The sequence below is a fragment of the Protopterus annectens genome, chromosome 8.part0 (assembly GCF_019279795.1).
Source record: "Protopterus annectens isolate FY-2018-M chromosome 8.part0, PAN1.0, whole genome shotgun sequence".
In the NCBI taxonomy this organism is placed as follows: domain Eukaryota; kingdom Metazoa; phylum Chordata; order Ceratodontiformes; family Protopteridae; genus Protopterus; species Protopterus annectens.
In genome coordinates this window covers 943,678,147-943,693,935 of record NC_056741.1, presented here as the reverse complement: position 1 = coordinate 943,693,935, position 15,789 = coordinate 943,678,147, and positions in this window count along the sequence as shown.

Genomic DNA, 15,789 nt, shown 5'->3' with positions numbered 1-15,789 from the left:
TCCCACTAGAAACCATTACTTATCTATTAAGTATTCATACTTAAATACATATTGGATTTGCTACAATGTTTTTTTTTGTTATGAACACCTTTATTGAATTAACATTTGTGACATAGGCAAATTAACATTTATACAAAAGTAATGAAACTGTATTAACAAACATTAACACACATTATACTTCACATATATTGCTATATGTCATATAACCTAAGCAACATTACATAAATTATTCAATTCTTGTTCCTTTTTTAAACAGGAAACATCTTCATTAAACCATCACTTATGGCATAAGCAATCATAAATTTATATAAATGAAAACAAACCACACCAATATAATCCTAGTTGTAAGCATTTTACATCACAAACCATACTGACACACTCCCAGTTATAAACATTATACATCAATTGCAGTCTACCCAACCATTTTAGCCAAATATTACATAACTCATGTCCTGCCTTTTTTAAACCTCATTTCTTCCCTGTATGTATTGTTCCCACAATTCCCATTTTTCCTATGTAGTTTGCTCCTACCCTTTTCTAAAGATCACAATTCCAGTTGTTTTCTCTCTGTTACTATACTCACTACTTCTAATATAGTTGGTTTAGATTTTAATTTCCATTTTCTGTAATTGCTTTTTTGGCAGCCACCGTAATTAGACACAGCAAGGCCTTACCATGTCTAGACAATTCCAATTCGGTATCATAGCTAAAAAAATCATCTCCCTCATCACACCAATCTGCCCACCAAGCAACTCTGACAGTGCATACAGCAGGGAATCCTTAAAGTCCACCAACCAATGTTTTATATTTGTTATACAGATATAACTCAGTGACGTCAATTAATTTGGGATGCAATGTCTTAATATGCTGGCACTTTTTATAATGTGCTATTTTCCCACCTTGTATGATTTAAATTGGTTGCTTTACTCTGTTATAATATGCACTGAAAAAACACTGCTGTTTGATGGGAAACCTTGTTTGCAGTTGTTTGTTGAGGTGGTTAGCCAATAATTCACTGTTACTGTGTCTTACTTTTGGTATTTGATATATATAGATATATATAGATATATATATATATATATATATATATATATATATATATATATATATATATATATAGACAGAGACACACACACACACACACACACACACACACACACACACACACACACACACACACACACACTGTTATGATACATTGATACATGATGCTTGGTGCTTACACTATTGCATGGACTTTTACAATTAGTAGGCATTTATCTAACAAGTCTCAGTATGGGTTATTTTAAATATTCATTAATGGAATTGTGGATTCCACATGGAGAATCACTAATAAATGTTTGCTGTTTTGATGGCAGGACCAGCAGTTTCCTTTGCAAATTAATAAAGCAGGGATTATTCTAGGGACTTCAAACTGTTCCATGTAATAGACTATATGTCTTAAAGGACAGGTAACTCATCACTTATCCTGAGTGAATCTGTACTGCTGTTAATTATATCCAGACATACTAGTGTGCACTGTCCTCAAAAACCTATGCAAAAAAAAAAAGAAAAACTATTGTCACTTCACTGAAGTGGTAAACAAAATTTGTTAAACCCCTGAGAATACAGTCTACTAACTTCATATTGCAGTTTAAATTGTTACGCAGAAGTAACTGGATCATTCAGAAATGAACATTAAATGATTGTTTATTGATGATAAATGGGAGTTGGTCTACCACAAACGTACTACATTCATATGATATGGGACTGTCTTTGGGGAGTTTTCTAATGGAACAACTCACTCTCCCAGCTGGTAGGGACATCTGTTTACTTCACTATTACATACCAATGTCTGGCAAAGATCCACACTAATGTTTATAGGTCCTACAAATATACAAACATCAGCAGAAGTTATATCTAAAGATAATCAAGACAGGCATCTACAGTGTTTAGTTAAAATATACCTTAGCTGGTGCAATTATTACTTCCATGTAATCCAGGACATTTTTACTTGTCACAAGATAAAATCAGTCTGTCATCTGTCTCTGAAATGCTACAGATACAGGCTTAGACATTCAGATAACTCAAATTCTAATGCCCACATGGAAAAGTGTGTAAAAACACATGCATTATCTGAGTGGGCCTGTTTATACACTGTTTTTGCTTACTTTTGTAATTTAATTGCTGATCTCAGTCCTTGCTTAGTTGAAAATAAAAGCAGATGTGTATGTGCCTTATGCATATTTTAATAGCAAAAGTGACATGGAAAACAAAGTCTGTGATTCTTATTTTATTTACAGATTCTACTTCATTTGCAAAGCTGTGTATAAACAACAGTTCTACAACTTTATATGTATCTATAGCTACAGTTTGGGTGGATATTTGTGTGTGTGCGTGTGTGTGTGTGTGTGTGTGTGTGTGTGTGTGTGTGTGTGTGTGTGTGTGTGTGTGTGTGTGTGTGTGTGTGTGTGTGTGTGTGTGTGTGTGTGTGTGTGTGTACAGAGAGAGAAAGAGATCTAGTAGAAGCACTACTGTTATTTATTCAACTAGAACTGTCAGCTGCATAACAGCAAACTTTTATTATATTATATAGAATATATAGAAAGTATAAATATGTACTGTATGTCTATATCTTTATCTATCTAGCTATATTGTGTTTATTTATATATATATATATATATATATATATATATATATATATATATATATATATGTATTCCTGCTGAACTGTTAAATTCAGTTTTGTCTGTTTAGGGCCTCTGTTTAGAAAAAAAATAACCTAGCATATTTTCAAATGAAAGACTAATGAAAATTTGTGTGAGCTAATGCAATATACACACATTGTAGGAAAATAAAACATGAAGTGACACTGTGTTAGGACATGCAGTATACAGAACCTAATTATGAAACACTATGCTTATAAGACATTATGGGATGTAAAGCTGAAATATAAGGACACATTTTGAATTATATTAAACAATGCTGCCATAGTTTTTCATGTAAAATGATGCTGAAATTGTCTTAGCCCTTTACTTAACATGTGACTGAAACTGTAATGTTCTCCCCTGCTCTATGTTTCTACAGCTTATCATCATTTGCCTGGCTGTACCATTTACCCTTAAGTGAGTGTCCTTGGTACTGTGCCTTGGAGCTTGGACTGCATCAGTTGTGGGTAGGGGAGGGAAAGTGGATCAAAGCAGTATGTGGCTTTGCATGCACTGGCTCTGCTTGCCAGGGAGGAATTTTTTGGTATGACCTAAATAAGCTCAAGAATTTTGCACTGGAATATATTCTTTTTTTCTGGACTTTCCATATGCGTTATATCCCCTTTAAACATTAGGGGCTGGATACAGAAGACTTTGCTGCAGTATTCTATGTGCATTGGCATGAAAATGACCACATGCAGGGTGGGTGCAATTCAGAAAACCCATCTACAAAATGTGGCCAGACCAAATAATTTGGTCAGCTGTGTTATATGCAAATGACCATATAATGAAGTGTTATATATGATAATGTGTATGCCTCTGCAAGATGTAGAAATGGGTCAGAGAAATTTAAACTACACTTAGTGGTACTGCACCTGCCTCAGATTTTAATGCAGCCAGATGCCCATGTTTAGACAATATACATCATGCAAACCATTATAAGTACAAATTTGCAAGTGGCTCTGATCCCAGCTGCTTTTTTGATGGTTGAAGACATTATCCTGGACAAAGAAGACACACAATGTGTATGGAAATTATATATGCAAAAATAATATATAGCTAGCCAGATTTATCAACATATATATATATATATATATATATATAATACATTATGAAAAATAGTGTGTGGAAAAGTATCACAATACTCTGTATATCCATAGACAAACTAATCCAAAAAGTAAAACGGGCAGGACACAGTGACTTGAGATTTTGCAAGGCTGACTTCCTTGGCTGATGGGAGGGTGAAGACAGGACACAGTCACTGTATCCTATAGCTAAACAAGTAACTTGCCACTACATGCCAGCATCCAATTTCTTGTTATGCCTTGTCTATATCTCTAACTCCTGCAGAAAGTGAGAGGAAAAGATGAGACAGAGAGATACACAAAAACAGACAAAAATTGCCTAAGATTCAGTATACATGATTTGTGAAAAATGTCTGTGTTGGCATTATAACAGTTGTAACCATTCAAAATAACTCTGTCTAACTTCTAGACAGTGAGATCACATCTCTCAGAATTCTCATAGCTCAAGGGTAATAGTATGACTAAGTGCGGTTTTGCATGCCTGCTCCTGTATAGGTGGACATATGGATCATAGTGTTAAGTCTATGTATATACTGAGAATGTAAGGATAGCTGTAGGTTCAATTCCTCTACCCCCCAAAAAAAAAGTTTTATTGTCATGGCAAAGTACGTCATCCCACTATTATCAACGCACCAATAAAACGTATATATATATTTAAAAGTAGTAGTAGTTAGCTGGGCATTTCACAACTTGCAATAGAAGTACATGTCCCTTGTGTATCATGTGCTGGACATATTTATTGTGGGATGAGCCTCTTTACTTTGCATATGTACAGTTTAATTACTGTCAAAAATCAAATACCATCACTGGCCACTGGCACATATGTACTGCCTTGAGAAATAGTTCCTGCAGTTAGTATTCTCTTATGTTAGACTGCATGTAAGGATGGCTTTTGGCTTAGACCTCCTTCCATATGTTATTATCAGACAGGCAGGTAGATGACATAACTGTGTATGTCCTATTGATAAACGGTTATTATGCTTTACTGTATTAGTATCAAAATAGTTTGAAATGCTATATTCATTGCATTTGTATTTCCCTTCTCATACCCTCTTTGGATCTATCCTCTTTCACATATTTACATGGTTTGTTCTTCTTCTCTCCATTTCTGTTAATGTTTTATGCAGCAACACAGTTACGTGTACCTCTCCCACCAGCAAGGCCTGTCATTCCCTCCCATGGTGGTAGCCCACATCAGAGGCAGCCTGCACATCTGGGTCCCAGCCTGCTACAGTTGCATCTACATCCAGCAGTGTCGAAGGGTGGGGTGAAGGGGGCAATCACCCCAGGTGCAAAGAGTTAGGGAGGGGTGAAGGGGGCAATCACCCCAGGTGCAAAGAGTTAGGGAGTGTGAAAGTTTCTGCACCTGTCTTGCAGCATTTTTTTTGTAAGTACTGAAATTGCGGTACAGAAAGGTACCTCAATTTTTTTTTTCTGCTGAAGAGCTAAGGGGGGCATGGATGGATTACTGTAGGAAGGTAGCATCCCATTTGGCTTCCTACAGTAAGTTAAAGTCTTGTTTTATTTTTTATAGTTTCATAGGTTCATAGACTAGTACTAGGCTAACTGCCCCTGTGGGCCATTTTGAGGGTAGCCAATTACCCCATGTGAGAATTGAACCCTGCACCTTGGGACTGTAAGGTGAACACCTTAGCCATTATGCCAACCCCCTCCCCCTTTTTTAATTTTATTTTTTGCTCTTCACTCACAGAGCAGAGGGGGTCATGGATTCACAATGATGAAGCCAATAGACCAATCCACTAACTAATGCACATGTCAAGATTTCAGTAGGGAGCCAGTTATTGCTTGCACATTGTATCTGGAATTCAGAAAATGTTAAGGTAGCCTTTGGAATACAAATCTGTCTCGCTAGCAAGTTCTGTTAGAGTCAAAAATTAGAGTCACAAATAAGTTTCAGGTCCATGGAAAGAGTAACCATTGTATTATTTTTCAAACGAATATATAACATTTTCATCAGGGCTCGATCAGAGAATGCCTTGTAGGTCAGACATAAGTCACCTCTCAATAAACAATATAAGACTGAGTAAAGGGATATGACCTTTAGTCGATCTGTGTAAGACATGTGCCTTATGCTTCATTCATGACTCTACACACATGCACACACACACTTCCACACACATACACACACACTAACACTCCACTATTTCGACAACTTTGCTGGTCTTACCTGCGCCATTACTGTTTTTGTGGAGTGAATGGTTGATCATTGCTTTTGATGTTATTAACTGTTTCCTCTAACTATGGAGATTTTTGCAGCTGACTGATTCTCTGAACCATGCAACAGTGTATATCAGGAGCTGCTGGCATTCATAGAAAGAGCACATAACTGATTAGCATAAGACACATCCACAGACTGCATCATTGCCATGTGGCCTGCTCAGTAAGACCTCACTCCATGCTGAGGATCTTATTAGCTGGAAACCTCAGTGGCAGAGCAGTCTATAAACCAGAAAGGGTTATTATGAGTGGAAAACCACTGAAATTAAAGGCATCCCACTCGCATTAATCTTTTCTGAATTGGCACCCTAGTGTCTTTCAGATCTTGCAGTTGCCAGTTATCTGATTCTTTTTGTGAAAATATTTAAAGCTGTACAAGGAAAAATCTATTCATAATTGTAATGCATTATGTCAGTGATATTCAAGCCACATCATCTACACTCATTCACACTTGCCAGATTCATGTTTGCTGCAAGGATGGGCAGAAATTGCTTATAGCTCTGCATCACAGTATGTTTAACAGTTTAACAAGTAAAGTAGTTTGTTGCCTTATTTTGATTCTCTCACACTAAAAACAAAAAGAAAAAGTACAGCAGTGTAAAATTTTACCATACTAGTAGATTTTCTTCTGTTCACTGATGCAATATATATTACATAAGGGAACTCCTATCAAGGATAGTCCAATGTCCAGCTAGTATATCAAAGGCTTTAGGTCTTATAGGTCTTATAAGTGCCATACATCACACATATGCTAGCCATGTAAAACATAGGGCATAAAGGTGATGTATGGATGCAAACTGTCAGAACTAAAATCTCCAGGAGGAACAAAATACCCTCAGGGACAAAGTTAGACATGTACATCTAGAAGGTAAAAAGGCAGAAAGAAAGAAATAAGGGTCCCTTGGCCAGCAGGGCACAAAAACACAGGGCAAGAGCTAGCAAAGAGGGGGAAGGAGGGAGGGACTGAATACTACAATACTGAAAAGAAGGACGTTTACTGTTAAGGTAAGATTTTGCACAACTGTGCTATGTCCTCCATATCACTGTTGCAGTATTCTTCCCATAAGGGAGAGTACAAGAGTTAAGGCAAAGCCTGGGAGGAGGAAGGCACAGAAGAGCCCTCTGCAAACCCATGCAGGATAACACTGGCAAACTCTGCCCTGGCCCTTGAAATAACATCCAACTTGTAATGTTAAGTAAAAGTATGAACAGAAGACCAAGTAGCAGCCTCAATGATGGAGCTGGTATCCAAATCCCTGAAAAAGGCACCTGAAGAGGAAACTTTCCTAGTAAGATTTTTCTTTACAGACAAGAAAGGCATTTGCCATGAAAAGAATAACAAAAGAAAATAACCTTAGAAATACAGGTGGAGTTGGTTTGCTTAGCTACAGACAAACCCAAAGTCATGGGATCAAAAGAAACAAAAAGCTGCTCAGATTTGTGAATAACTTTAGTTTTATCCAAATAGTACCTGAGCTGTCAGTGCATATCCAAGGTGTGAAGAACCCTCTCACTAACAGACTGCAAAGAAGGAAAAAGAAGGATGATAAATAAACTGATTAAGGGACAACTCACTGACCACCTTGGAGATAAAAGAAGGATTAGTACAAAGAAATACTCTGCCTCTATGAAAAAAAATAAAAAACAGAAGAATAGCCATCAGATCCTGAAGTTCAGACACTCTCTTGGCAGAAATAAGAGCCAAAAGAAAAACAGTCTTCCAAGTACAGTGTTGCACGGAAGCTGAAGAAGCTGGTTCAAAAGGAGCCTGAGTCAAATTTTCAAGGACAAAACTGAGGTCCCAAGAAGGCAAAATAGGTTTCCTGGGTAGCCTCATATGAAGGATGCCGTTTAAGAAATTGCTTCACTTCAAACCTAGAGGCCAGAGGAGGAGTCAAGGGCAGACAAGCGGAAAATGCTGACAGGTGAGTTTTAACTGAAGAAAATGTCAACCCAGCATGGATCAGATCACACAAATAAGAGAGAACTAGAGGAACTGCCACAGATAAGGTATCCTGATGGCAAGAGAGGCACCAGACAGAAACTCTTTTCCATTTGGATATATATGACTTTCCAGAAGTGGATTGCCTGACTTCCTGCAGAACCATAAACACATCCGCAGAAAAGAGGAGCCTAAAAGGAATCAAACCCCTATCACCTACAGTTTCATTTGAAGAGTTGACAGGCTAGAATTGATAAGAGAACCCTTGTCTTGTGTGAGAAGAGCCAGATGGTGAGATATCCTCTGGTGACTTCCCCTGGCCAAGTGAGAAACAAGGGAAAACCAATGCTGTCTGTGCCAAAAGGGAGTTGTCACTAAGATTTTGGGAAGAGTTCTGCCTGATCACATGCAGAATTAATGGCAACAGAGGAAGGAGGGGAGAGCATTCAGAAACATGCCCTTCCAAGGAAAAGATGTGGCATCCACTTTCCAAGTCAGAGGATTTGGGACTCTGGAAATGAATAGATGAAGTTATCTGTTCAGAGAGGAAGTGAAATGATCTACCTTAGGAATTTCCTACCATTGAGCAATGTCCAGGAACATATCTCTGTGAAGTATATATCTGTGAGCTCATGCTCTGGACCTGCCCAGACAGCCTGCCATTAAATTGCTCTGAGGTAATGTAAACTGCTTGAAGAGTTACTTGATACCAGATAGCTTGATTGCAGACTTGAAGAGCTAGTCTGCAAAGGAGAGAGGATCAAGTGCCCCTTACTTACTGACATATCAGATCACTGTGGCATTGTCTATGAAGACTTTGAGAAGCCTGGGATGGAAAAGAGATTGAAAAGCTTGCCAAGCCAGAAGCAGAGCTCTCATCTCATTTATGCTGATATATGTTCATAGGTTCATAGGTAGGTACTAGGCTATCTGCCCAAAGGCATTTATAAGCCTAGCCAGAATGTGTTGGCGTTCACTGCCCCCTTAGATTAGTTCCCTGTGCCTCTGTCCAGCAGAGCCACTGAAGTGATCCATGGGGTAAACTTTCTGTTTCCCACCCACTCGTCAAAGTTTCTCTTGAAGAGTGTTAGCGAGGAGCTCTGCCTAATGTAGATTGGAATCTTATTCCAAAGCATAGGAAGTCTCTGGGACAGGAATCTATCCCTCCAGCATGTTCTATTTATTGTTGGGGTGAGGATGAGGATCATAGGTTCATAGGTAGGTACTAGGCTATCTGCCTGAAGGCATTTATAAGCCAGCCAGAAAGTGTTGGCTTTCACCATCCCCTTAGATTAGTTCCCTGTACCTCTGTCCAGCAGAGCCACTGAAATGATCCCCGGGGTAAACTTTCTGTTTCCCATCCACTCGTCAGGGTTTCTTTTGAAGAGTGCTAGTGAGGAGCTCTGCCTAATGTAGACTGGGATCTTGTTCTAAAGTATGGGAAGTCTCTGGGACAAGAATCTATCCCTCCAGCACATTCTATTTATTGCTGTGGTGAGGTTTAGATCCCTAGAGTGTGTGGCTCGAGGGGATAAGGTTTTCTTTAGGTGGAGCATGTCCATCAATTCTGGGTTGGACATGGCCTTGTATGTCAGGCAGAGATCACCTCTGAGTAGGCGGTATGCAACCGAGTACAGCTGGAGTTTCTTCAGTTGAGCTGCATAGGGCATCTGTTTGAGGCCAGTGATACTCTTGGTGAGGTACTTCTGTGGTCTTTCCAGCTTGGTCCCTAGAGCATGTGGCTCGAGGGGATATGGTTTTCTTTAGGTGGAGCATGTCCATCAATTCTGGGTTGGACATGGCCTTGTATGTCAGGTAGAGATCACCTCCGAGTAGGCGGTATGCTACCGAGTACAACTGGAGTTTCTTTAGTTGAGCTGCATAGGGCATCTGTTTGAGGCCAGTGATCCTCTTGGTGAGGTACTTCTCTGGTCTGTCCAGCTGTTGCAGGTGTCTTATAAGGTACATCTCAAATGGGGTATTGTACTCTATGATGGGTCTGATGAGTGATGTGTAGAGGGGCACAATGACCTCTTTTGATCTGGATGCGAACCCTTTCGTGATTAGGTGGGCCACATAGAAGGATTTTCTAACCACTTTGCAATGTGATTATCAAAGGAGAGATTACTATCTACTTGGGTCCCCAGATCCCTTATTACATCTTCCGTATTTAGGAGACTACCACCTATGTAGTAGTTTGTGGGTACTTTGTTTTTTCCAAAGGGGATGACATTGCACTTTTTGGCATTTAGCTTGAGGCCATGATTTTGGCACCAGGTATCTGTCTCAGTGAGACTCTTTTGGAGGATGTCTGTATCAGCTGGAGAGTCAATTATAGATCCTAGTTTGCAGTTGTCTGCAAACTTGGTCAGCCATAGTTCTCCTGTGCTTGCCTGTACCTCTGAGAAGTATATGCTGAACAGGAAGGGTCCTAAGACTGAGCACTGGGGAATGCCACTTGTAACCGGTTTAGAGTTGGACCTAGCTCCCACAACTCTTACCATGTGGGTTCTGTCCATGAGCCAGTTGGCAACCCATCTCATGATGTAGGGGTTTATGTTCAGGCTTGTGAGCTTGTCTATAATACGAGAATGGGGAATGGTGTTGAAGACCTTTGTGAGGTCCAGGTAGGCTGTGTGGACCACCTTTCCCTTGTCTATAGCCTTGGTAACTGTCTCAAAGAAGTCCACCAGGTTTAGGAGGCATAATCTGCTCTTAACAAAGCTGACCTGGGTAGGGTCCAGTGTTTGGAGGTTCCCAATGTCTCTGTTAATGAGTTCCATGATGATGCGCTCCATAGCCTTGCAGGCCAAGCTGGTCAGGCTTACAGGGCGAAAGTTCCTGGGGTCTGTTATGGCTCCACCTTTGTGGAGCAGAATAACCGTTTCTGTGTGCCACTCTGTGGGTACATAGCCTGTGGAGAGGTTAAGTTTGAACAGTGTGTTTAGGTGAGAAGTTAGATCATCTTTGAGCTCATGTAGGACACAGCCTGGGACACTGTCCTGTCCCATTGATGCTGTGTTTTTGGCTTTGGAGAGGGCTGTTTTAACCTGAGTGTCTGTGATCTCAGGGGCTCTAAATTCTTCTGGTATGGTTATGAGCCCTTTTGGGGGTGAGAGGGGGGGTGAAGTTTGTACTGAACCTGTCTGCCAGGATGTTGGTGATATTGGTCGGTTCAGTGTGTTTTCTGCCATTCTGCACTAACTCTGAGCAGATCTGAGAATTGCTACTTAAATTCTTGACATAGCTAAAGAATGCCTTGTGGTTATCTTTGGAGTCCTTGGTAATTTTTCTTTTGAAGCTAGCCTTGGATGATTTTATGAGGGATCATAGTTTCTTGCTGATACTAATCAGGGATGTCTTCCCTTCATAGGAGTTTACTCTTTTCTGTACTAGTTTCCTCCATCTATTGTATAGCTTGTTTATGACATGGGGTTCAACAGACTGGTTTAATTTTCTTGGAGGAGTGAGTTTTGGTTTTGCTTGGGATAGCATGATCCATGCATTCTTATAGGTGCCAGTAGAGTGCATTAGTAATGGACTTTGCAGCTTGGACAGCATTATCCTTTAGCATGGGGGCTCTGAAACTTTCCACCTCAGTCTTAAATAACTTGAAGTTTGCTTTTGAAAAGTTTTTCACGGTGGTTTCCATGACCAGGGTGGGGGTGGAATGTGGATGTCCAGAGTGATTAGTTTATGGTCAGATCTAACCAGCGAGGGGTTAACCTCTGGTGTGTAACACCAGTCGCCCATGTTGGTGATGACCAGGTCCAATATGTTGTCACCTCTGGTGGGGGTGTTGACCAGTTGATCCAGGGCATTTGAGTTTATAAATTCTAGAAAATGTTGGGCAAGGGAGTTAGTACTTGCGTGGTTCTCCCAGTTAATGTTTGGGTAATTATAATCACCCAATATTAGGGTGTTTGGTAGGACCTTTATGTTTCCCAGTGTTTCCAGAAACACGGAATGGGAGTCCTGGGACATGGTGTGTGATCTGTAGCAAGCTACAATTTGAATTGCAGTTTTGCCCATTGTTATCTGCATGTGGATGATCTCTGAAGCATCGTGCTGTGCCACTAACCTGGATATGTGGGTATCCTTGATGAATATGGATACGCCCCTGCCTTTTGTATTTCGGTCCAGGTTCTGTGGCCAAAATGTATGGTATGAGTTGTAGCCTGTTAGTGCTGGGGTGCTCTCTGGAGCCTTAAACCAGGTTTCTGTTACTGCACATATATCGATTTTCTCCATACTGAGGAGTGCCTCGAGTTTGTGCATTCTGGCATTGAGTAGCATTACCCTCAGTTTTTTGTTACTTGTGCTATTTACGGCAGTGGGTTTGTCTTTTGAGCCTTGCCTAAAAAAGGCACTATGGGGGTAGCAAGAGCATTGGCCAGTATTTGAAAGCCTAAGGGTGAAAGATGCAAGCCATCTCTAGCGAAGCAGCATGACTTGCCAAGCATGCCATCCCAGGCGGACAGAAACTGGATCCCCTTTGAATGACACCAGAAGCTTAGCCAATTGATGAAATTGATAATTTTGTCTTTATACAGTGGTATCATTCTTGGTGAGGGCAGGATGCTACTCAGGGTCAGGGTCATACCAGCCTGAGCTACATGATCAGAGAGCTCTTCCATGTTTCTTTTCATATAGTCCAGGGTGGTACGGCTCAGGTCATTCACACCAACATGGACAATGACAGAGTCATATTTGTACTTGTTCTGGAGTGACCTGAGTGCTTGTGTTATGTGGCAGATCCTGGAACCTGACAGGCAGATAACAGTAACCTTCTCCTTGCTCAGCCTAGTGAGTGGGACGTCAGTGTGCCTGACTATAGAGTCACCTATTACTAGTGTGTTGGGTATGTTATTTTGTCTTAAGGGCTGTGATTGCGTGGCACATTGGTTTTGTGAAGTATGTGTTTCATGGTTTGTGTTGGGGGGTGGAGGTTTCTTGGATGTCTGCTTTGGAGGTCTCTGTTGCTTTCGCAGATTTTTATTTAGAGCCTCCGAGTATGTTTTCGTGTATTTATGTGTGTTTTTTGCCAGTGTTGATTTAATAGGTCTATGTGAGACTGGTGGTGTGATGCAAGTAATTCCCTTCTCCTCTTGACTGTCTGATTCAGTCTTGGGTTAAGAGAGCTTAGCCTCCAGTTTGGCTGTATAATTGCATTTCTCGCATGTATTAGTGTTTGGTGGTAGGAGGAGAGGGTTGTTTGTGTACATGAGGCAGTTGTAACATTTTCTGAAAATGCCCAGATTCACCAGTTGGGCTAGAGAGTACACCTGAAACTGCCCTTTGGACATGCTGGATAGGTACAGTGAACTGTTTTACTGATTGGCTGGTAAGGTTGAATAGGGAACCTTGTCCTTCTGTACAGTATAGGGGGGTCTAGTGCTAGGGTTTATTAGTGCTTGCTATGAGTTTTGAGCAAGTGCCGGGCTGAGAAATGAATGGTTTGAGTGCTTAAGTTCCAAGGGAAAAATTGAAGAGGAGACTTTGTGGAGCCGTGAATAGTTATACCCTGGCTAACCGGTGCTGCCCTGTGCGCAAAATTGCAGAAATGCAGTTTTTATAGCAGGGAAATGAAAGAGAGAAATTAGCTCAAAATGGCCAATAAACTAATAATTTCTGGACTGAAACCACTCCTCCAGTGACAGATAGGCTGCTCAAAGCTCCCCTCTCTCACAGGTGAACAGGGAAACTTCCTTTTATCCAAGTAAGGTATGGGCAAACACAGAAACTTGTAACACAGCCCGGAATTCAGCACTAACCTGAAAACTGGACTTTACTAGCTTAGAAAGGCGGGAAACAAGTATATATATTTTTTGTTTTTTTGTTTTTATTTTCAGAAAATAAAGCAGATGCAATCAAAAAACACTTTAAATGCACATAAATGGCTATCACACTTGAGTGTGTAGCCTATAACAGTTAAACAGGTAACTGAAACACAAAAATGACTTTGTAAAAGTGCAGGTAGTAAAATACGTACAATATGTAGCTGAAACAAGCTTCTTAAATCACAGAAATGCTAAAATCGGCATTTTAGGCTGAATTAGCTAAAGGCAGTAAGAAAATGCAGAAAAATTATACTTAATCACTCCAAAGTCTCTCTTTTGTCTCTCTGCTGCTGTAGAACTCTGCAGGGCACCAGGCAGTAGCTTGCTGAGCTGTATACAAGCACAAAACCTCACAAATGCAGTTTTTATAGCAGGGAAATGATCAGACCTTTGATGAGGAAGTCAGAGACCCTAGACTTTTAAGGGGCCGCAAGAAGCTGCCTACTCCATATCTGAGGCATCCATGAACAGTGCCTTAGAGGAAATTGAAGCCTGAAACAGAAGTAAAACATCTCTGAATCCACACTAAAGCTATCATGCAGTGTAGGGACAGCTTCAATGTTGCAAAACGTTGATAACAGCAAACATGTGACCTTCCTCTTTTAACATTCAGAGGCTTGCTCTTTAAGACTGTGATGAAGCATAGATGCCCAAAATGATTACACCTTATCTTTAAGAGTCTTTAAGAGTAATTTTACAAAGTGTAAAATAGATGATTGCCAGAAATGTCAGGCAATGTAAATGAAATATAAAAATCTGTATGTTTTATTGTTAAAAATAATAATAACCCTGTAAAACATTAACTTCTGCATTTTCATAGCTTTATAACATGTTTACTGGTTTTCTGTTACTTATTTTCATTTGTTAATAAAAAGGATAGAGCAATTATCCGTATGGATGTTCTTTAGACTTAGCCAAGGAGGAGTGATAGATTAATTGACTTGCTCAAAATCACATAGAAAGCAAATCAAGGCTGAAGGAATCAAACCCTAGACTATGGGTAGTAGCTGATTAACACCATATAGCCTTAATCCTCTGCTTTAGTTGCCAGAACATTTAATACATGCTATTTCATTGTTTCCCCTCTTTCTTATTATTTCTGGAAAAAGGGAAATAAACAGTAAGCATTTAGTTTTAGCTGTTTAGTTAATTTGAATACCTTTTGTTATTATATGATGTCTTTCCATATCACTGTTTCAGTATTCTTTACATAAGGGATCTCCTGCCAAGGGCAGGCAAAAGTCTGGACAGTACACATAAGCCTTTAGGTATTATAGGCACCATACATCACACATATACTCCTCCCACAAAGCATAGGGTATAAAGGTGACATACAGAAGCAAACCTCCAGAACATCTTTGCCACCAGTCCAAACCCCATTATCAAGCATCAATCTAAACACCTTTCTGTTGTGCAAGTTACCAAGCATTTTTCAGATAACTGCCCCATTGGGGTTTCTTTTCTCCCTTTTCTATTTTTATAGTATTTGTGTTCATGCCATACAGGAAGGGAAAATGTCAGTGTGGGAGGCAGATTCCACATAAAGACCATCAGAACAAGTCTTTTTCGCTTGGGTGTTTCTTCTGACTATACATAGTCTGTCTGGCAAGTATTTATACCTAAGGCCCTACATAGTTGTCTGCCCCCCTTGTCCACATATCTTGAGAACCAGTGACCTAAGTTGTTGGTTTAGGGTGCTATGGTGGAATCCTACCAGCCAGTGGGCCAGCTGTCAGCCAAGAAGAAGGCCAAAATGATTAGGCCCAATCCGGTTGCTGTCCAGCCTCCCCAAGATATATCTCTAGAGGCTATTGAAATCCCTGAAGATCATTCAATGCGTACTTCAGATTCCTCTGTGGCAATCCCATTGGAGGCCGGTATAAATCAGAATTCTCATAATCCTCTGAGGCTTTTCCAATGTCTGCACCTGACGTTGAGGAGGAACCTTGGCTGATAATATCTGAAATACTGAGTGGAATTCCTCAAATTTTAGTAAG